Source organism: Cibotium barometz, chromosome 35 (assembly GCF_041138505.1).
Source record: "Cibotium barometz isolate CiBa-2024 chromosome 35, ASM4113850v1, whole genome shotgun sequence".
Classification (NCBI taxonomy): Eukaryota; Viridiplantae; Streptophyta; class Polypodiopsida; order Cyatheales; family Cibotiaceae; genus Cibotium; species Cibotium barometz.
This window is the reverse complement of record NC_141080.1, coordinates 876,377-904,000: the sequence shown is the minus strand read 5'-3', so window position 1 is coordinate 904,000 and position 27,624 is coordinate 876,377.

Genomic DNA, 27,624 nt, shown 5'->3' with positions numbered 1-27,624 from the left:
CCATGGGTTAGCCAACCGCCCAACCACTGTAGTGATGGGATCCAATTTGGAATTTGGTTAGATTTTGTCCCGGGTACCAAGGAAAAGAGTTCCAAGGCCCCCTAGCCGGAAGTTCATGCAAACATAAAATTAGGCACACCACTTACACACCCAATATGAAATTGCCTTTTTCTTAGCATCAGCTAACTTTAAAACAATCCTTTAATGAAACCATAGTACCACTGATCACAGTCTTCCAAATTATCCGATTGATTCTCAAATTTTCCATCATTCCTTCATCAGAGTATCTATGGCATCATTGGCAACTAGAACGCTCACCACCTGACCACTCAGGGGCCGTTTCTATAGTTCCTAGCCCATAATACTCGGCAATATAATCACTTATCAAGATGGACTCTCGTTGAAGATCAGCAAGATCAACCAACAGATCCATATAAAAGAGCCATGGACTCATCCGTTGAGGACCAGCAAGGTCAGTCAACCAGATCCATGCCCGGTTTCACAAAACAACTCTTACTCCTTGTTCCAATATCTTCCTCGACGCACGCGTGGGTATCCTAGGCGACCCAGAGCCCGAGCACCGTATGGTCAGCACCCTCTAGGATCCTTCGCAGGTGACCTAGCGCTTCACTCATAGGCCGCTTCCTTGGTCCCTCATCCACCGTACCGGAAGCTCACCATTTTAATCGAACCGAGGCTGGTCAAGACCTCGGTCGACCTTGCTACGCGAGACGTCCTCCATTGACTCTCCGTCAGCAGTTGCAACTTTATCAGTTAGGTCTCCACGACCTTAATCACAAGACGGTCAAAATGCTTCCCCAGCATTCTTGACATAAAACAGCCATTTACAAACAGCATTTACAAACAGTTTACAAATACAGTTTCTATATTAACTCTCATTTTTCCACATTGTCCCTCATTAATCCACATTACTTATTCCACATTCCATGTATATGTGTACTCATCCAATCACCTCCTTTTTCCATCTCTTCACTTCAGATTCCTTCACATCACATATCATATATTCACATCCATATCCACATCCATACATCCACATCCACATCCACATTCACATCCATACATCCACATCTACATGCTTATCTCCATTTTCACATCCTCATTTATACATCCACATCCCATATCCACATTCATACATACACATCCATATCCACATCCACATCCACATCCACATTCACATCCATGCATCCACATCTACATGCTTACCTCCATTTTCACATCCTCATTTATACATCCACATCCCATATCCACATTCATACATACACATCCATACATCCACATCCACATCCACATACATACATACATCCACATCCACATTCCACATTCACATCTATACATCCACATCTACATTCACATTCACATACATCCACATCCACATTCCCATACATCCACATCTATACATCCACATTCCACATTCACATCTACATTCACATTCACATACATCCACATCTACATTCACATTCACATACATCCACATCCCCATTCCCATTCACATCTATACATCCACATCTACATCCACATACATACATACATCCACATCTATACATCCACATTCCACATTCACATCTACATTCACATTCACATACATCCACATCTACATTCACATTCACATTCACATACATCCACATCCCCATTCTCATTCACATCTATACATCCACATCTACATCCACATCCACATTCCACATTCACATCTATACATCCACATCTACATCCACATTCACATACATCCACATCCACATTTCCATTCACATCTATACATCCACATCCATTCACATCTTTACATCCACATCTACATCCACATTTACATTTATGCATATACATCTTCATGCATATATCCATTTTCATGTTCATACATCCACATCCATTCACATCTATACATCCACATCTACATCCACATTTACATTTATGCATATACATCTTCATGCATATATCCATTTTCATGTTCATACATCTACACTCCCATCTCCATATCCACACATCCACATACATACATCCATTTTCACTTTCCCATTTATATAACCCCATATACCTTCACATCTAATCTTTTACATCACATCCATTCTCGCCCTATCACAACCCATATACATCAACCCATATACATCAACCCATATACATCTTATCCTATCACATACACTTCTTACCTCATCCCCCCATACACATCTTAATTCATCTTATCACATCCTAACTTATTTCATAAGCATCTTATCACCTCTTATCACACCTCTTATCACATCCTATCACTTTCCATACGCATCTTATCAATTCTTATCACATCTCATACACCTCTTATCACATCTTATCACATCTCATATCTTTTTTTTTTTTTAAAAGAGAATTCTTTTATTTGATATAAGATTTCTCTACACATTTATTTATACATAAATTCCACTTAAGGAGACTAACACTTTCGAAATTAAAATCAATCTTTTATGCATCTTCTTATGCATGATTTCAATTTGGTAGGGAATTATACTTTTAGAATAAAAGAATTTCTCTTATGCATCTAAGTTAAGCATAAAATCCATTTATGAGGAAAATCATACTTTTAGTATAAAAAGAATATCTTTTATGCATACCTATATGCATGAAATCCAATATGATAAAAGTAACACCTTTGATATAAAAATTTTTCCTTTATGCATACTTCTATGCATGAAAATTAAAAATGATAAAAGTAACACTTTTGATATAAAAATTTTCCTTTATGCATACTTCTATGCATGAAAATTAAAAATGATAAAAGTAACACTTTTGATATAAAAATTTTCTTTTATGCATACTTTTATGCATGAAAATTAAAAATAATAAAAGTAACACTTTTGATATAAAAATTTTTCCTTTATGCATACTTCTATGCATGAAATAAAAATGGTAAAAATAACACTTTTGATATAAAAATTTATCCATTATGCATACTTCTATGCATGAAATAAAAATGGTAAAAATAACACTTTTGATATAAAAATTTATCCATTATGCATACTTCTATGCATGAAATAAAAATGGTAAAAATAACACTTTTGATATAAAAATTTATCCATTATGCCTAGCATTAAAATTCAATTTCTCCATGATTGTAATGAAATTCTTTCAATTAATCTAGGATGATAATTCCTAGAATATGGTAGGAAGTCCTCTTTTTATGCTTTGAATGAGATTATTTTATGCATAATTTTTATAAAAATTTTGCCATAGCTCCGCTGCTATGACTGATAAATCTCAATTTTTCTAAGGGATAATGCTTATCATTAAGAAAATAATTAAAATAATCTCTAATTGGATTATCAATCCATAATGGATTGAATCATTAATATACATAAACTAAAAGCATAAGAAAAAGCCATTAATTTGGCCTCAAGCATAGCTTAATCTTGGGTTAAGGAAAAGCTTTATGAAAAGCTTGATTTGGATTGAGAATGGGTCATGAGTATGACCATTTCTTGAGTGAGAGAGAGAATTTACATAAGAATCATTAGAATTTAAACATAAATGAAAATTAACTTCAATAGCATTTATTAAATCATGTAACTCTTCACTACTATTCAAACTTCAATAGCATTTTAAAAAAAAACCATACCAATTAAACTTCTCAAGCTTGAGAGGGGTTGAGAAGAGAGAAACATTGAGAAATTATAGAAAGATCAATATTCACTAATTACCTTACAACTTGCTTGATTCTTTGTTCACGGTAGAGGCCCCCAACCAATCAATTGGTTAAGTATGTTGATGGAGCCACTAATGGGGATTGAAGAAAGAGGGAAGCTCCAAAAACTAGTGAATTATTAAATGAATTCACAGTTCTTGGCTTAGGTGGAGTAGAGTAACGATGCATAAACACTATATATTTTTCAACAAGGGGGAGGCTTCTATTTATAGGAAAAATTGAGCTCCTAACCAAACAAACTGATTCTAGAATTTTCTAAATCAGTTTGGTCAATATTTGACCATTTTTAGGTCAGTTAAGCTAACTTTTTGGAACTAGACTTAAATGAGGAGAGAGGAGAGATGAAATATCTCAATTTTTATGAGTTTAAAACTCATTCAAGCATGTGAAATATGCACCTCCTTTAAAGACCTCCCCTTCCTTACATATGTCATACTTTTAATATTGCTCATAATTTTTTTACTAATAAACCTTGTACATTTTCAACTCTTCATCTTATGTGAAATATGCACCTCCTTTAAAGAACTCCCCTTCCTTACATATGTCATACTTTTAATATTGCTCATAATTTTTTTATTAATAAACCTTGTACATTTTCAACTCTTCATCTTATGTGAAATATGCACCTCCTTTAAAGAACTCCTCTTCCTTACATATGTCATACTTTTAATATTGCTCATAATTTTTTACTAATAAACCTTGTACATTTTCAACTCTTCATCTTATGTGAAATATGCACCTCCTTTAAAGAACTCCTCTTCCTTACATATGTCATACTTTTAATATTGCTCATAATTTTTTACTAATAAACCTTGTACATTTTCAACTCTTCATCTTATGTGAAATATGCACCTCCTTTAAAGAATTCCCCTTCCTTACATATGTCATATTTTTAATATTGCTCATAGTTTTTTTACTAATAAACCTTGTACATTTTCAACTCTTCACCTCATGTGAGCATTTACTCATTTTTGGGTATTTTCTTTTTACAAGTTGGATTTATCTCCTCCCTACACATGGATTGATGCTATTGGTCCATAGGAACCTTAATTGGACCATAGTCTAAAGATTTCTGAAAATCTAGACTCTTAGGCTAAGGTTCTTTATAGCTATTTTCAATTAATTCCAATTGCACATTGGAAAATTCTTTTTGAATTTCTGTTTCAGGGGAACTCATCTGAATTAGAAGAGATATTTTTCTATCCAAAAATATTCAAAATCTGAATATTCTCTCTCTAGAATATTTTTCTCTCTCTAGGCTAAAACAGATAGAATCAAGGTCTTTATATTTCTGAAGAGGGATTGATTACAGGGAAAGATACTAGACATCAAAAAGGGGGTGGGGGAGGAATCTTACAGCGATTGGATGTAATTGGATGCGATTGGATGCGATTGGATGTAATTGGATGCGATGGGATGTAATTGGATGTAATTGGATGCGATGGGATGTAATTGGATGCGATGGGATGCGATTGGATGTAATTGGATGCGATGGGATGTAATTGGATGCGATGGGATGTAATTGGATGCGATGGGATGCCATTGGATGTAATTGGATGTAATTGGATGCGATAGGATGTAATTGGATGCGATGGGATGTAATTGGATGTAATTGGATGTAATTGGATGCGATGGGATGTAATTGGATGCGATGGGATGCCATTGGATGCCATTGGATGTAATTGGATGTAATTGGATGTAATTGGATGCGATTGGATGCGATTGGATGTAATTGGATGTAATTGGATGTAATTGGATGCGATGGGATGCCATTGGATGCGTTGGGATGCCATTGGATGCGATTGGATGTAATTGGATGCGATTGGATGTAATTGGATGCGATTGGATATGATTGCATGCGATTGAATGCGATTGAATGCGATTGGATATGATTGAATGCGATTGGATATGATTGAATGCGATTGGAAATGATTGAATGTGATTGGATATGATTGCATGCGATTGGATATGATTGCATGCGATTGAATGCGATTGGATATGATTGCATGCGATTGGATATGATTGCATGCGATTGAATGCGATTGGATATGATTGCATGCGATTGCATGCGATTGAATGCGATTGGATATGATTGCATGCGATTGAATGCGATTGGATATGATTGCATGCCATTGAATGCGATTGGTTATGATTGCATGCGATTGGATATGATTGAATGCGATTGGATATGATTGCATGCGATTGGATATGGTTGCATGCGATTGAATGCGATTGAATATGATTGCATGCGATTGGATGCGATTGGATATGATTGGATGCGATTGGATGCGATTGGATATGATTGGATGCGATTGGATATGATTGCATGCGATTGGATATGATTGCATGCGATTGAATGCGATTGGATATGATTGCATGCGATTGGATATGATTGCATGCGATTGAATGCGATTGGATATGATTGCATGCGATTGAATGCGATTGGATGCGATTGGATATGATTGCATGCGATTGAATGCGATTGGATATGATTGCATGCGATTGAATGCGATTGGATATGATTGAATGCGATTGAATGCGATTGAATGCGATTGAATGCGATTGGATATGATTGCATGCGATTGGATGCGATTGGATATGATTGAATGCGATTGGATATGATTGCATGCGATTGAATGCGATTGGATATGATTGCATGCGATTGAATGCGATTGGATGCGATTGGATGCGATTGAATGCGATTGGATATGATTGCATGCGATTGGATATGATTGCATGTGATTGAATGCGATTGGATATGATTGCATGCGATTGAATGCGATTGGATATGATTGCATGCGATTGGATATGATTGCATGCGATGGATGCGATTGGATATGATTGCATGCGATGGATGCGATTGGATGCGATTGCATGCGATTGGATGCGATTGGATATGATTGCATGCGATTGGATGCGATTGGATGCGATTGGATATGATTGCATGCGATTGAATGCGATTGCATGCGATTGGATATGATTGCATGCGATTGCATGCGATTGCATGCGATTGGATGCGATTGGATGCGATTGGGGATGCGATTGGATGCGATTGGGGATGCGATTGGATGCGATTGGGGATCCGATTGGATGCGATTGGATATGATTTGATGATTGGATATGATTTGATGCGATTGGATATGATTTGATGCGATTGGATATGATTTGATGCGATTGGATATGATTTGATGATTTGATGCGATTGGATGTGATTTGATGATTTGATGCGATTGGATGTGATTTGATGATTTGATGCGATTGGATGTGATTTGATGCGATTGGATGCGATTGGATGCGATTGGATGCGATTGGATGCGATTGGATGCGATTGGATGCGATTTGATGTGATTGGATGCGATTGGATGCGATTGGATGTGATTTGATGTGATTTGATGTGATTGGATGTGATTGGATGCGATTGGATGTGATTGGATGCGATTGGATGTGGCGATGGGATGCCATTGGATGCCATTGGATGCCATTGGATGTGGCGATTGGATGCCATTGGATGCCATTGGATGTAATTGGATGCGATGGGATGCCATTGGATGCCATTGGATGCCATTGGATGTAATTGGATGCGATGGGATGCCATTGGATGTAATTGGATGCGATGGGATGCCATTGGATATAATTGGATGTAATTGGATGCGATGGGATGCCATTGGATGTAATTGGGATGTAATTGGATGTAATGGGATGTAATTGGATGCGATGGGATGTAATTGGATGCGATGGGATGCCATTGGATGTAATGGGATGCCATTGGATGTAATGGGATGTAATTGGATGCGATGGGATGCCATTGGATGTAATTGGATGTAATTGGATGTAATGGGATGTAATTGGATGTAATGGGATACCATTGGATGTAATTGGATGCGATGGGATGTAATTGGATGTAATTGGATGTAATTGGATGCGATGGGATGCCATTGGATGTAATTGGATGCGATGGGATGTAATTGGATGTAATGGGATGTAATTGGATGTAATTGGATGCGATGGGATGTAATTGGATGTAATTGGATGCGATGGGATGTAATTGGATGTAATTGGATGCGATGGGATGCCATTGGATGTAATGGGATGTAATTGGATGCGATGGGATGCCATTGGATGTAATTGGATGTAATTGGGATGTAATTGGATGTAATGGGATGCCATTGGATGTAATTGGATGCGATGGGATGTAATTGGATGTAATTGGATGCGATGCGATGCCATTGGATGTAATTGGATGCGATGTAATTGGATGTAATTGGATGCGATGGGATGTAATTGGATGCGATGTAATTGGATGCGATGTAATTGGATGTAATTGGATGCGATGGGATGCCATTGGATGTAATTGGATGCGATGTAATTGGATGTAATTGGATGTAATTGGATGTAATTGGATGCGATGGGATGCCATTGGATGTAATTGGATGCGATGTAATTGGATGTAATTGGATGCGATGTAATTGGATGTAATTGGATGCGATGGGATGTAATTGGATGCGATGTAATTGCATGCGATGTAATTGCATGCGATGTAATTGGATGCGATGTAATTGGATGCGATGTAATTGGATGTAATTGGATGTAATTGGATGCGATGGGATGCCATTGGATGTAATTGGATACGATGTAATTGGATGTAATTGGATGCGATGTAATTGGATGCGATGTAATTGGATGTAATTGGATGCGATGTAATTGGATGCGATGGGATGCCATTGGATGTAATTGGATGCGATGTAATTGGATGCGATGTAATTGGATGTAATTGGATGCGATGTAATTGGATGCGATGGGATGCCATTGGATGTAATTGGATGCGATGTAATTGGATGTAATTGGATGTGATGGGATGCCATTGGATGTAATTGGATGCCATGTAATGGGATGCCATTGGATGTAATTGGATGCGATGGGATGCCATTGGATGTAATTGGATGCCATTGGATGTAATTAGATGCCATTGGATGTAATTGGATGCGATGGGATGCGACGGGATGCCATTGGATGTAATTGGATGCCATTGGATGTAATTGGATGCGATGGGATGCGATGGGATGCCATTGGATGTAATTGGATGCCATTGGATGTAATTGGATGCGATGGGATGCCATTGGATGCCATTGGATGCGATTTGGTGCCATTGCATGCCATTGGATGCCATTGGATGCCATTGGATGTAATTGGATGTAATTGGATGCGATTGGATGCGATTGTGTGAGATCCCCCTGTTCCCACCGAGCAACGGATTCGGGTACTAGCAGCGGAAGTAGCACTTCTCACGCGGGACAGGGATCCCACATTCGGGGCCTCGTCCACGGATATCCGGACAAGAGACTAATCCGTCGGTTTTTCCAAAACCGAACCTGGAAAAAACTTCCCTTACCGGAAAGCACGGGCGATTCCACCAGGATAATTTTTTTTCTCTAACGAAGACAAGATCATTTCTGATCAAGCTGATCCAATTGTATCTTCAAGATACTAGATCAGATCAAGGAAGAAACTTGCACTTGGATCATTGGGATCAACGCTTTTTTCCCCATTCAAGAGGCACAGCCGTTGATTCCTATCCATAGAACAATTACTGTCCGGGATTTACTTTATCTATCGTATTAACAAAAGTTGAGTCTCGATTTACGGATCCATCAGTCCAGCCTAACCCCATCCGATCCCATGGGTTAGCCAACCGCCCAACCACTGTAGTGATGGGATCCAATTTGGAATTTGGTTAGGTTTTGTCCCGGGTACCAAGGGAAATAGTTCCAAGGCCCCCTAGCCGGAAGTTCATGCAAACATAAAATTAGGCACACCACTTACACACCCAATATGAAATTGCCTTATTCTTAGCATCAGCTAACTTTAAAACAATCCTTTAATGAAACCATAGTACTACTGATCACAGTCTTCCAAATTATCCGGTTGATTCTCAAATTTCCCATCATTCCTTCATCATCAGAGTATCTATGGCATCATTGGCAACTAGAACGCTCACCACCTGTCCACTCAGAGGCCGTTTCCATAGTTCCTAGCCCATAATACTCGGCAATATAATCATTTATCAAGATGGACTCTCGTTGAAGATCAGCAAGATCAACCAACAGATCCATATAAAAGAGCCATGGACTCATCCGTTGAGGACCAGCAAGGTCAGTCAACCAGATCCATGCCCGGTTTCACAAAACAACTCTTACTCCTTGTTCCAATATCTTCCTCGACGCACGCGTGGGTATCCTAGGCGACCCAGAGCCCGAGCACCGTATGGTCAGCACCCTCTAGGATCCTTCGCAGGTGACCTAGCGCTTCACTCATAGGCCGCTTCCTTGGTCCCTCATCCACCGTACCGGAAGCTCACCATTTTAATCGAACCGAGGCTGGTCAAGACCTCGGTCGACCTTGCTACGCGAGACGTCCTCCATTGACTCTCCGTCAGCAGTTGCAACTTTATCAGTTAGGTCTCCATGACCTTAATCACAAGACGGTCAAAATGCTTCCCCAGCATTCTTGACATAAAACAGCCATTTACAAACAGCATTTACAAACAATTTACAAATACAGTTTCTATATTAACTCTCATTTTTCCACATTGTTCCTCATTAATCCACATTACTTATTCCACATTCCATTTATATGTGTACTCATCCAATCACCTCATTTTCCATCTCTTCACTTCAAATTCCTTCACATCACATATCATATATTCACATCCATATCCACATCCATACATCCACATCCATATCCACATTCACATCCATACATCCACATCTACATGCTTATCTCCATTTTCACATCTTCATTTATACATCCCATATCCACATCTACATGCTTATCTCCATTTTCACATCTTCATTTATACATCCACATCCCATATCCACATTCATACATACACATCCATATCCACATCCATACATCCACATCCACATCCACATTCACATCCATACATCCACATCTACATGCTTACCTTCATTTTCACATCCTCATTTATACATCCACATCCCATATCCACATTCATACATACACATCCATACATCCACATCTACATCCACATTCATACATACACATCCATACATCCACATCTACATCCACATACATACATACATCCACATCCACATTCACATTCACATACATCCACATCCACATTCCCATACATCCACATCTATACATCCACATTCCACATTCACATCTATACATCCACATCTACCTTCACATTCACATACATCCACATCCACATTCCCATTCACATCTATACATCCACATCCATTCACATCTATACATCCACATCTACATCCACATTCACATCTATGCATATATATCTTCATGCATATATCCATTTTCACGTTCATACATCCACATCTACATGCTTACCTCCATTTTCATATCCTCATTTATACATCCACATCCCATATCCACATTCATACATACACATCCATACATCCACATCTACATCCACATACATACATACATCCACATCCACATTCACATTCACATACATCCACATCCACATTCCCATACATCCACATTCCACATTCCCATACATCCACATCTATACATCCACATTCCACATTCACATCTATACATCCACATCTAGATTCACATTCATCCAATGACATCCAATGACATCCAATGGCATCCAATTACATCCAATGGCATCCCATCGCATCCAATTACATCCAATGACATCCAATTACATCCAATGGCATCCCATCGCATCCAATTACATCCAATTACATCCAATTACATCCAATTACATCCAATGGCATCCAATTACATCCAATTACATCCAATGGCATCCAATTACATCCAATTACATCCAATTACATCCAATGGCATCCCATCGCATCCAATTATATCCCATCGCATCCAATTACATCCAATTACATCCAATGGCATCCAATTACATCCAATTATATCCAATTACATCCAATTATATCCAATTACATCCAATTACATCCAATTACATCCAATGGCATCCAATTACATCCAATGGCATCCCATCGCATCCAATTACATCCAATGGCATCCAATTACATCCAATGGCATCCCATCGCATCCCATCGCATCCAATTACATCCAATGGCATCCAATTACATCCAATGGCATCCCATCGCATCCAATTACATCCAATTACATCCAATGGCATCCCATCGCATCCAATGGCATCCAATTACATCCAATGGCATCCCATCGCATCCAATGGCATCCCATCGCATCCAATTACATCCAATGGCATCCAATTACATTCAATTACATCCAATTACATCCAATTACATCCCATCGCATCCAATTACATCCAATTACATCCAATTACATCCCATCGCATCCAATTACATCCAATCGCATCCAATTACATCCCATCGCATCCAATTACATCCAATTACATCCAATTACATCCCATCGCATCCAATTACATCCAATCGCATCCAATTACATCCAATTATATCCAATTACATCCCATCGCATCCAATTACATCCAATTACATCCAATTACATCCAATTACATCCAATGGCATCCCATCGCATCCAATTACATCCAATTACATCCAATTACATCCAATTACATCCAATGGCATCCAATGGCATCCCATCGCATCCAATTACATCCCATCGCATCCAATTACATCCAATTACATCCAATTACATCCCATCGCATCCAATTACATCCAATTACATCCTATCGCATCCAATTACATCCAATTACATCCAATGGCATCCCATCGCATCCAATTACATCCCATCACATCCAATCGCATCCCATCGCATCCAATCACATCCAATTACATCCCATCGCATCCAATCGCATCCAATCGCATCCAATTACATCCAATCGCATCCAATTACATCCAATCGCATCCAATTACATCCAATCGCATCCAATCGCATCCAATGGCATCCCATCGCATCCAATTACATCCCATCGCATCCAATTACTTCCAATTTCATCCAATTACATCCAATTACATCCAATTACATCCAATGGCATCCCATCACATCCAATTACATCCAATTACATCCAATTACATCCAATGGCATCCAATTACATCCAATTACATCCAATTACATCCAATTACATCCAATGGCATCCCATCGCATCCAATTACATCCAATGACATCCAATTACATCCAATGGCATCTCATCGCATCCAATTACATCCAATTACATCCAATGGCATCCAATTACATCCAATTACATCCAATGGCATCCCATCGCATCCAATTATATCCCATCGCATCCAATTACATCCAATTACATCCAATGGCATCCAATTACATCCAATTACATCCAATTACATCCAATTATATCCAATTACATCCATTTACATCCAATTACATCCAATGGCATCCAATTACATCCAATGGCATCCCATCGCATCCCATCGCATCCAATTACATCCAATGGCATCCAATTACATCCAATGGCATCCCGTCGCATCCCATCGCATCCAATTACATCCAATGGCATCCAATTACATCCAATGGCATCCCATCGCATCCAATTACATCCAATTACATCCAATGGCATCCCATCGCATCCAATGGCATCCAATTACATCCAATGGCATCCCATCGCATCCAATGGCATCCCATCGCATCCAATTACATCCAATGGCATCCAATTACATCCAATGGCATCCCATCGCATCCCATCGTATCCAATTACATCCAATGGCATCCAATTACATCCAATGGCATCCCATCGCATCCAATTACATCCAATTACATCCAATGGCATCCCATCGCATCCATCGCATCCAATTACATCCAATTACATCCAATGGCATCCCATCGCATCCAATGGCATCCAATTACATCCAATGGCATCCCATCGCATCCAATGGCATCCCATCGCATCCAATTACATCCAATGGCATCCCATCGCATCCAATTACATCCAATTACATCCAATGGCATCCCATCGCATCCAATTACATCCAATGGCATCCCATCGCATCCAATTACATCCCATCGCATCCAATTACATCCAATTACATCCCATCGCATCCATGTACATCCAATTACATCCAATTACATCCAATTACATCCCATCGCATCCAATTACATCCAATTACATCCCATCGCATCCAATTACATCCAATTACATCCCATGGCATCCAATTACATCCAATGGCATCCCATCGCATCCCATCGCATCCAATTACATCCAATGGCATCCAATTACATCCAATGGCATCCCATCGCATCCAATGGCATCCAATTACATCCAATGGCATCCCATCGCATCCAATGGCATCCCATCGCATCCAATTACATCCAATGGCATCCAATTACATCCAATGGCATCCCATCGCATCCCATCGCATCCAATTACATCCAATGGCATCCAATTACATCCAATGGCATCCCATCGCATCCAATTACATCCAATTACATCCAATGGCATCCCATCGCATCCATCACATCCAATTACATCCAATTACATCCAATGGCATCCCATCGCATCCAATGGCATCCAATTACATCCAATGGCATCCCATCGCATCCAATGGCATCCCATCGCATCCAATTACATCCAATGGCATCCCATCGCATCCAATTACATCCAATTACATCCAATGGCATCCCATCGCATCCAATTACATCCAATGGCATCCCATCGCATCCAATTACATCCCATCGCATCCAATTACATCCAATTACATGGATGCGATGTAATTGGATGTAATTGGATGCGATGGGATGCCATTGGATGTAATTGGATGCGATGGGATGCCACATTCACATCTATACATCCACATTCCACATTCACATCTATACATCCACATCTAGATTCACATTCATCCAATGACATCCAATGACATCCAATGGCATCCAATTACATCCAATGGCATCCCATCGCATCCAATTACATCCAATGACATCCAATTACATCCAATGGCATCCCATCGCATCCAATTACATCCAATTACATCCAATTACATCCAATTACATCCAATGGCATCCAATTACATCCAATTACATCCAATGGCATCCAATTACATCCAATTACATCCAATTACATCCAATGGCATCCCATCGCATCCAATTATATCCCATCGCATCCAATTACATCCAATTACATCCAATGGCATCCAATTACATCCAATTATATCCAATTACATCCAATTATATCCAATTACATCCAATTACATCCAATTACATCCAATGGCATCCAATTACATCCAATGGCATCCCATCGCATCCAATTACATCCAATGGCATCCAATTACATCCAATGGCATCCCATCGCATCCCATCGCATCCAATTACATCCAATGGCATCCAATTACATCCAATGGCATCCCATCGCATCCAATTACATCCAATTACATCCAATGGCATCCCATCGCATCCAATGGCATCCAATTACATCCAATGGCATCCCATCGCATCCAATGGCATCCCATCGCATCCAATTACATCCAATGGCATCCAATTACATTCAATTACATCCAATTACATCCAATTACATCCCATCGCATCCAATTACATCCAATTACATCCAATTACATCCCATCGCATCCAATTACATCCAATCGCATCCAATTACATCCCATCGCATCCAATTACATCCAATTACATCCAATTACATCCCATCGCATCCAATTACATCCAATCGCATCCAATTACATCCAATTATATCCAATTACATCCCATCGCATCCAATTACATCCAATTACATCCAATTACATCCAATTACATCCAATGGCATCCCATCGCATCCAATTACATCCAATTACATCCAATTACATCCAATTACATCCAATGGCATCCAATGGCATCCCATCGCATCCAATTACATCCCATCGCATCCAATTACATCCAATTACATCCAATTACATCCCATCGCATCCAATTACATCCAATTACATCCTATCGCATCCAATTACATCCAATTACATCCAATGGCATCCCATCGCATCCAATTACATCCCATCACATCCAATCGCATCCCATCGCATCCAATCACATCCAATTACATCCCATCGCATCCAATCGCATCCAATCGCATCCAATTACATCCAATCGCATCCAATTACATCCAATCGCATCCAATTACATCCAATCGCATCCAATCGCATCCAATGGCATCCCATCGCATCCAATTACATCCCATCGCATCCAATTACTTCCAATTTCATCCAATTACATCCAATTACATCCAATTACATCCAATGGCATCCCATCACATCCAATTACATCCAATTACATCCAATTACATCCAATGGCATCCAATTACATCCAATTACATCCAATTACATCCAATTACATCCAATGGCATCCCATCGCATCCAATTACATCCAATGACATCCAATTACATCCAATGGCATCTCATCGCATCCAATTACATCCAATTACATCCAATGGCATCCAATTACATCCAATTACATCCAATGGCATCCCATCGCATCCAATTATATCCCATCGCATCCAATTACATCCAATTACATCCAATGGCATCCAATTACATCCAATTACATCCAATTACATCCAATTATATCCAATTACATCCATTTACATCCAATTACATCCAATGGCATCCAATTACATCCAATGGCATCCCATCGCATCCCATCGCATCCAATTACATCCAATGGCATCCAATTACATCCAATGGCATCCCGTCGCATCCCATCGCATCCAATTACATCCAATGGCATCCAATTACATCCAATGGCATCCCATCGCATCCAATTACATCCAATTACATCCAATGGCATCCCATCGCATCCAATGGCATCCAATTACATCCAATGGCATCCCATCGCATCCAATGGCATCCCATCGCATCCAATTACATCCAATGGCATCCAATTACATCCAATGGCATCCCATCGCATCCCATCGTATCCAATTACATCCAATGGCATCCAATTACATCCAATGGCATCCCATCGCATCCAATTACATCCAATTACATCCAATGGCATCCCATCGCATCCATCGCATCCAATTACATCCAATTACATCCAATGGCATCCCATCGCATCCAATGGCATCCAATTACATCCAATGGCATCCCATCGCATCCAATGGCATCCCATCGCATCCAATTACATCCAATGGCATCCCATCGCATCCAATTACATCCAATTACATCCAATGGCATCCCATCGCATCCAATTACATCCAATGGCATCCCATCGCATCCAATTACATCCCATCGCATCCAATTACATCCAATTACATCCCATCGCATCCATGTACATCCAATTACATCCAATTACATCCAATTACATCCCATCGCATCCAATTACATCCAATTACATCCCATCGCATCCAATTACATCCAATTACATCCCATGGCATCCAATTACATCCAATGGCATCCCATCGCATCCCATCGCATCCAATTACATCCAATGGCATCCAATTACATCCAATGGCATCCCATCGCATCCAATGGCATCCAATTACATCCAATGGCATCCCATCGCATCCAATGGCATCCCATCGCATCCAATTACATCCAATGGCATCCAATTACATCCAATGGCATCCCATCGCATCCCATCGCATCCAATTACATCCAATGGCATCCAATTACATCCAATGGCATCCCATCGCATCCAATTACATCCAATTACATCCAATGGCATCCCATCGCATCCATCACATCCAATTACATCCAATTACATCCAATGGCATCCCATCGCATCCAATGGCATCCAATTACATCCAATGGCATCCCATCGCATCCAATGGCATCCCATCGCATCCAATTACATCCAATGGCATCCCATCGCATCCAATTACATCCAATTACATCCAATGGCATCCCATCGCATCCAATTACATCCAATGGCATCCCATCGCATCCAATTACATCCCATCGCATCCAATTACATCCAATTACATGGATGCGATGTAATTGGATGTAATTGGATGCGATGGGATGCCATTGGATGTAATTGGATGTAATTGGATGCGATGGGATGCGATGGGATGCCATTGGATGTAATTGGATGCGATGGGATGCCATTGGATGTAATTGGATGCGATGGGATGCCATTGGATGTAATTGGATGTAATTGGATGCGATGGGATGCCATTGGATGTAATTGGATGCGATGGGATGCCATTGGATGCGATGGGATGCCATTGGATGCGATGGGATGCCATTGGATGTAATTGGATGCCATTGGATGCGATGGGATGCCATTGGATGTAATTGGATGTAATTGGATGCGATGGGATGCCATTGGATGTAATTGGATGCCATTGGATGTAATTGGATGCGATGGGATGCGATGGGATGCCATTGGATGTAATTGGATGCCATTGGATGTAATTGGATGCGATGGGATGCGATGGGACGCCATTGGATGTAATTGGATGTAGTTGGATGTAATTGGATGTAATTGGATGTAATTGGATGTAATTGGATATAATTGGATGTAATTGGATGCCATTGGATGTAATTGGATGTAATTGGATGCGATGGGATATAATTGGATGTAATTGGATGCGATGGGATATAATTGGATGCGATGGGATATAATTGGATGCGATGGGATGCCATTGGATGTAATTGGATGTAATTGGATGTAATTGGATGCCATTGGATGTAATTGGATGTAATTGGATGTAATTGGATGCGATGGGATGCCATTGGATGTAATTGGATGTCGTTGGATGTAATTGGATGCGATGGGATGCCATTGGATGTAATTGGATGTCATTGGATGTAATTGGATGCGATGGGATGCCATTGGATGTAATTGGATGCCATTGGATGTAATTGGATGTAATTGGATGTAATTGGATGTGATGGGATGTCATTGGATGTAATTAGATGTAATTGGATGTAATTGGATGAAATTGGATGCGATGGGATGTAATTGGATGCGATGGGATGCCATCGTATGCGATTGGATGCGATTGGATGCGATTGGATGTAATTGGATGCGATGGGATGCCATTGGATGTAATTGGATGCGATGGGATGCCATTGGATGTAATTGGATGTAATTGGATGTAATTGGATGTAATTGGATGCGATGGGATGCGATGGGATGCCATTGGATGTAATTGGATGCGATGGGATGCCATTGGATGTAATTGGATGTAATTGGATGTAATTGGATGCGATGGGATACCATTGGATGTAATTGGATGTAATTGGATGTAATTGGATGTAATTGGATGCGATGGGATGTAATTGGATGCGATGGGATGCCATTGGATGTAATTGGATGTAATTGGATGTAATTGGATGCGATGGGATGCGATGGGATGCCATTGGATGTAATTGGATGCGGTGGGATGCCATTGGATGTAATTGGATGCGATGGGATGCCATTGGATGTAATTGGATGTAATTGGATGCGATGGGATGCCATTGGATGTAATTGGATGCGATGGGATGCCATTGGATGCGATGGGATGCCATTGGATGCGATGGGATGTCATGGGATGTAATTGGATGCCATTGGATGCGATGGGATGCCATTGGATGTAATTGGATGTAATTGGATGCGATGGGATGCCATTGGATGTAATTGGATGCCATTGGATGTAATTGGATGCGATGGGATGCGATGGGATGCCATTGGATGTAATTGGATGCGATGGGATGCCATTGGATGCGATGGGATGCCATTGGATGTAATTGGATGCCATTGGATGCGATGGGATGCCATTGGATGTAATTGGATGTAATTGGATGCGATGGGATGCCATTGGATGTAATTGGATGCCATTGGATGTAATTGGATGCGATGGGATGCGATGGGATGCCATTGGATGTAATTGGATGTAATTGGATGCCATTGGATGTAATTGGATGCGATGGGATGCGATGGGATGCCATTGGATGTAATTGGATGTAATTGGATGTAATTGGATGTAATTGGATGTAATTGGATGCCATTGGATGTAATTGGATGTAATTGGATGCGATGGGATATAATTGGATGCGATGGGATGCCATTGGATGTAATTGGATGTAATTGGATGTAATTGGATGCCATTGGATGTAATTGGATGTAATTGGATGTAATTGGATGCGATGGGATGCCATTGGATGTAATTGGATGTCATTGGATGTAATTGGATGCGATGGGATTCCATTGGATGTAATTGGATGTAATTGGATGTAATTGGATGTAATTGGATGCCATTGGATGTAATTGGATGTAATTGGATGTAATTGGATGTGATGGGATGCCATTGGATGTAATTGGATGTAATTGGATGTAATTGGATGAAATTGGATGTAATTGGATGCGATGGGATGTAATTGGATGCGATGGGATGCCATTGGATGCGATTGGATGCGATTGGATGCGATTGGATGTAATTGGATGCGATTGGATGTAATTGGATGCGATTGGATGTAATTGGATGCGATTGGATGCGATTGGATGTAATTGGATGCGATGGGATGTAATTGGATGTAATTGGATGCGATGGGATGTAATTGGATGTAATTGGATGCGATGGGATGCGATTGGATGTAATTGGATGCGATGGGATGTAATTGGATGCGCTGGGATGTAATTGGATGCGATGGGATGCCATTGGATGTAATTGGATGTAATTGGATGCGATAGGATGTAATTGGATGTAATTGGATGCGATGGGATGTAATTGGATGTAATTGGATGTAATTGGATGCGATGGGATGTAATTGGATGCGATGGGATGCCATTGGATGCCATTGGATGTAATTGGATGTAATTGGATGTAATTGGATGCGATGGGATGCCATTGGATGTAATTGGATGCGATGGGATGCCATTGGATGCCATTGGATGTAATTGGATGTAATTGGATGTAATTGGATGCCATTGGATGCGATTGGATGCGATTGGATGCGATTGGATGCGATTGGATGGGATTGGATGTAATTGGATGCGATTGGATGCGATTGGATGCGATTGGATGCGATTGGATGCCATTGGATGTAATTGGATGCCATTGGATGTAATTGGATGCGATTGGATGTAATTGGATGCCATTGGATGTAATTGGATGCCATTGGATGCCATTGGATGCGATTGGATGCCATTGGATGCCATTGGATGCGATTGGATGCCATTGGATGCGATTGGATGTAATTGGATGCAATTGGATGCGATTGGATGTAATTGGATGCAATTGGATGCGATTGGATGCGATGGATGCAATTGGATGCGATGGATGCAATTGGATGCGATTGGATGCAATTGGATGCGATTGGATGCCATTGGATGCGATTGGATGCCATTGGATGCGATTGGATGCCATTGGATGTAATTGGATGCGATTGGATGCGATTGGATGCGATTGGATGTGATTGGATGCGATTGGATGCGATTGATTGGATGCGATTGGATGCGATTGGATGCGATTGGATGCCATTGGATGCCATTGGATGCCATTGGATGTAATTGGATGCCATTGGGATGTAATTGGATGCCATTGGATGTAATTGGATGCGATGGGATGTAATTGGATGCGATGGGATGCCATTGGATGTAATTATTGGATGTAATTGGATGTAATTGGATGCGATGGGATGCGATGGGATGCCATTGGATGTAATTGGATGCGATGGGATGCCATTGGATGTAATTGGATGCGATGGGATGCCATTGGATGCCATTGGATGTAATTGGATGCGATGGGATGCCATTGGATGCGATGGGATGCCATTGGATGCGATGGGATGCCATTGGATGTAATTGGATGCCATTGGATGCGATGGGATGCCATTGGATGTAATTGGATGTAATTGGATGCGATGGGATGCCATTGGATGTAATTGGATGCCATTGGATGTAATTGGATGCGATGGGATGCGATGGGATGCCATTGGATGTAATTGGATGCCATTGGATGTAATTGGATGCGATGGGATGCCATTGGATGCGATGGGATGCCATTGGATGTAATTGGATGCCATTGGATGCGATGGGATGCCATTGGATGTAATTGGATGTAATTGGATGCGATGGGATGCCATTGGATGTAATTGGATGCCATTGGATGTAATTGGATGCGATGGGATGCGATGGGATGCCATTGGATGTAATTGGATGCGATGGGATGCGATGGGATGCCATTGGATGTAATTGGATGCCATTGGATGTAATTGGATGTAATTGGATGTAATTGGATGCCATTGGATGTAATTGGATGTAATTGGATGCGATGGGATATAATTGGATGCGATGGGATGCCATTGGATGTAATTGGATGTAATTGGATGTAATTGGATGCCATTGGATGTAATTGGATGTAATTGGATGCGATGGGATGCCATTGGATGTAATTGGATGTCATTGGATGTAATTGGATGCGATGGGATTCCATTGGATGTAATTGGATGTAATTGGATGTAATTGGATGTAATTGGATGGCATTGGATGCCATTGGATGTAATTGGATGTAATTGGATGTGATGGGATGCCATTGGATGTAATTGGATGTAATTGGATGTAATTGGATGAAATTGGATGTAATTGGATGCGATGGGATGTAATTGGATGCGATGGGATGCCATTGGATGCGATTGGCTGCGATTGGATGCGATTGGATGTAATTGGATGCGATTGGATGTAATTGGATGCGATTGGATGCGATTGGATGTAATTGGATGCGATGGGATGTAATTGGATGTAATTGGATGCGATGGGATGTAATTGGATGTAATTGGATGCGATGGGATGCGATTGGATGTAATTGGATGCGATGGGATGTAATTGGATGCGATGGGATGTAATTGGATGTAATTGGATGCCATTGGATGTAATTGGATGTAATTGGATGCGATAGGATGTAATTGGATGCGATGGGATGTAATTGGATGTAATTGGATGTAATTGGATGCGATGGGATGTAATTGGATGCGATGGGATGCCATTGGATGCCATTGGATGTAATTGGATGTAATTGGATGTAATTGGATGTAATTGGATGCGATGGGATGCCATTGGATGTAATTGGATGTAATTGGATGTAATTGGATGCGATGGGATGTAATTGGATGTAATTGGATGTAATTGGATGCGATTGGATGTAATTGGATGCGATGGGATGTAATTGGATGTAATTGGATGTAATTGGATGCGATGGGATGTAATTGGATGTAATTGGATGTAATTGGATGCGATTGGATGTAATTGGATGCGATGGGATGTAATTGGATGTAATTGGATGCGATGGGATGTAATTGGATGTAATTGGATGTAATTGGATGCCATTGGATGTAATTGGATGCGATGGGATGCCATTGGATGCGATGGGATGCCATTGGATGTAATTGGATGCCATTGGATGCGATGGGATGCCATTGGATGTAATTGGATGTAATTGGATGCGATGGGATGCCATTGGATGTAATTGGATGCCATTGGATGTAATTGGATGCGATGGGATGCGATGGGATGCCATTGGATGTAATTGGATGCCATTGGATGTAATTGGATGCGATGGGATGCGATGGGATGCCATTGGATGTAATTGGATGTAATTGGATGTAATTGGATATAATTGGATATAATTGGATGTAATTGGATGTAATTGGATGTAATTGGATGCCATTGGATGTAATTGGATGTAATTGGATGCGATGGGATATAATTGGATGCGATGGGATGCCATTGGATGTAATTGGATGTAATTGGATGTAATTGGATGCCATTGGATGTAATTGGATGTAATTGGATGTAATTGGATGCGATGGGATGCCATTGGATGTAATTGGATGTCGTTGGATGTAATTGGATGCGATGGGATGCCATTGGATGTAATTGGATGTCATTGGATGTAATTGGATGCGATGGGATGCCATTGGATGTAATTGGATGCCATTGGATGTAATTGGATGTAATTGGATGTGATGGGATGTCATTGGATGTAATTAGATGTAATTGGATGTAATTGGATGAAATTGGATGCGATGGGATGTAATTGGATGCGATGGGATGCCATTGTATGCGATTGGATGCGATTGGATGCGATTGGATGTAATTGGATGCGATGGGATGCCATTGGATGTAATTGGATGCGATGGGATGCCATTGGATGTAATTGGATGCGATGGGATGCCATTGGATGTAATTGGATGTAATTGGATGTAATTGGATGTAATTGGATGCGATGGGATGCGATGGGATGCCATTGGATGTAATTGGATGCGATGGGATGCCATTGGATGTAATTGGATGTAATTGGATGTAATTGGATGCGATGGGATACCATTGGATGTAATTGGATGTAATTGGATGTAATTGGATGTAATTGGATGCGATGGGATGTAATTGGATGCGATGGGATGCCATTGGATGTAATTGGATGTAATTGGATGTAATTGGATGCGATGGGATGCGATGGGATGCCATTGGATGTAATTGGATGCGATGGGATGCCATTGGATATAATTGGATGCGATGGGATGCCATTGGATGTAATTGGATGTAATTGGATGCGATGGGATGCCATTGGATGTAATTGGATGCGATGGGATGCCATTGGATGCGATGGGATGTCATGGGATGTAATTGGATGCCATTGGATGCGATGGGATGCCATTGGATGTAATTGGATGTAATTGGATGCGATGGGATGCCATTGGATGTAATTGGATGCCATTGGATGTAATTGGATGCGATGGGATGCGATGGGATGCCATTGGATGTAATTGGATGCGATGGGATGCCATTGGATGCGATGGGATGCCATTGGATGTAATTGGATGCCATTGGATGCGATGGGATGCCATTGGATGTAATTGGATGTAATTGGATGCGATGGGATGCCATTGGATGTAATTGGATGCCATTGGATGTAATTGGATGCGATGGGATGCGATGGGATGCCATTGGATGTAATTGGATGTAATTGGATGCCATTGGATGTAATTGGATGCGATGGGATGCGATGGGATGCCATTGGATGTAATTGGATGTAATTGGATGTAATTGGATGCCATTGGATGTAATTGGATGTAATTGGATGCGATGGGATATAATTGGATGCGATGGGATGCCATTGGATGTAATTGGATGTAATTGTATGTAATTGGATGCCATTGGATGTAATTGGATGTAATTGGATGTAATTGGATGCGATGGGATGCCATTGGATGTAATTGGATGTCATTGGATGTAATTGGATGCGATGGGATTCCATTGGATGTAATTGGATGTAATTGGATGTAATTGGATGTAATTGGATGCCATTGGATGTAATTGGATGTAATTGGATGTAATTGGATGTGATGGGATGCCATTGGATGTAATTGGATGTAATTGGATGTAATTGGATGAAATTGGATGTAATTGGATGCGATGGGATGTAATTGGATGCGATGGGATGCCATTGGATGCGATTGGATGCGATTGGATGCGATTGGATGTAATTGGATGCGATTGGATGTAATTGGATGCGATTGGATGCGATTGGATGTAATTGGATGCGATGGGATGTAATTGGATGTAATTGGATGCGATGGGATGTAATTGGATGTAATTGGATGCGATGGGATGCGATTGGATGTAATTGGATGCGATGGGATGTAATTGGATGCGCTGGGATGTAATTGGATGCGATGGGATGCCATTGGATGTAATTGGATGTAATTGGATGCGATAGGATGTAATTGGATGTAATTGGATGCGATGGGATGTAATTGGATGTAATTGGATGTAATTGGATGCGATGGGATGTAATTGGATGCGATGGGATGCCATTGGATGCCATTGGATGTAATTGGATGTAATTGGATGTAATTGGATGTAATTGGATGCGATGGGATGCCATTGGATGTAATTGGATGTAATTGGATGCGATGGGATGCAATTGGATGTAATTGGATGTAATTGGATGCGATTGGATGTAATTGGATGCGATGGGATGTAATTGGATGTAATTGGATGCGATGGGATGTAATTGGATGTAATTGGATGCGATGGGATGTAATTGGATGCGATGGGATGTAATTGGATGTAATTGGATGTGATGGGATGTAATTGGATGTAATTGGATGTAATTGGATGTAATTGGATTCCATTGGATGTAATTGGATGCGATGGGATGCCATTGGATGCGATGGGATGCCATTGGATGTAATTGGATGCCATTGGATGCGATGGGATGCCATTGGATGTAATTGGATGTAATTGGATGCGATGGGATGCCATTGGATGTAATTGGATGCCATTGGATGTAATTGGATGCGATGGGATGCGATGGGATGCCATTGGATGTAATTGGATGCCATTGGATGTAATTGGATGCGATGGGATGCCATTGGATGCGATGGGATGCCATTGGATGTAATTGGATGCCATTGGATGCGATGGGATGCCATTGGATGTAATTGGATGTAATTGGATGCGATGGGATGCCATTGGATGTAATTGGATGCCATTGGATGTAATTGGATGCGATGGGATGCGATGGGATGCCATTGGATGTAATTGGATGCCATTGGATGTAATTGGATGCGATGGGATGCGATGGGATGCCATTGGATGTAATTGGATGTAATTGGATGTAATTGGATATAATTGGATGCGATTGGATGCGATTGGATGTAATTGGATGCGATGGGATGTAATTGGATGTAATTGGATGCGATGGGATGTAATTGGATGTAATTGGATGCGATGGGATGCGATTGGATGTAATTGGATGCCATTGGATGTAATTGGATGCGATGGGATGCGATGGGATGCCATTGGATGTAATTGGATGCCATTGGATGTAATTGGATGCGATGGGATGCGATGGGATGCCATTGGATGTAATTGGATGCCATTGGATGTAATTGGATGTAATTAGATGTAATTGGATATAATTGGATGTAATTGGATGTAATTGGATGTAATTGGATGCCATTGGATGCGATTGGATGTAATTGGATGCGATGGGATATAATTGGATGCGATGGGATGCCATTGGATGTAATTGGATGTAATTGGATGTAATTGGATGCCATTGGATGTAATTGGATGTAATTGGATGCCATTGGATGCGATGGGATGCCATTGGATGTAATTGGATGTCATTGGATGTAATTGGATGCGATGGGATGCCATTGGATGTAATTGGATGTAATTGGATGTAATTGGATGCCATTGGATGTAATTGGATGTAATTGGATGTGATGGGATGCCATTGGATGTAATTGGATGTAATTGGATGAAATTGGATGTAATTGGATGCGATGGGATGTAATTGGATGCGATGGGATGCGATTGGATGCGATTGGATGTAATTGGATGCGATTGGATGTAATTGGATGCGATTGGATGCGATTGGATGTAATTGGATGCGATGGGATGTAATTGGATGTAATTGGATGCGATGGGATGTAATTGGATGCGATGGGATGTAATTGGATGCGATGGGATGCCATTGGATGTAATTGGATGTAATTGGATGCGATAGGATGTAATTGGATGCGATGGGATGTAATTGGATGTAATTGGATGTAATTGGATGCGATGGGATGTAATTGGATGCGATGGGATGCCATTGGATGCCATTGGATGTAATTGGATGTAATTGGATGTAATTGGATGCGATTGGATGCGATTGGATGTAATTGGATGTAATTGGATGTAATTGGATGCGATGGGATGCCATTGGATGCGTTGGGATGCCATTGGATGCGATTGGATGTAATTGGATGCGATTGGATGTAATTGGATGCGATTGGATATGATTGCATGCGATTGAATGCGATTGAATGCGATTGGATATGATTGAATGCGATTGGATATGATTGAATGCGATTGGAAATGATTGAATGCGATTGGATATGATTGCATGCGATTGGATATGATTGCATGCGATTGAATGCGATTGGATATGATTGCATGCGATTGGATATGATTGCATGCGATTGAATGCGATTGGATATGATTGCATGCGATTGCATGCGATTGAATGCGATTGGATATGATTGCATGCGATTGAATGCGATTGGATATGATTGCATGCCATTGAATGC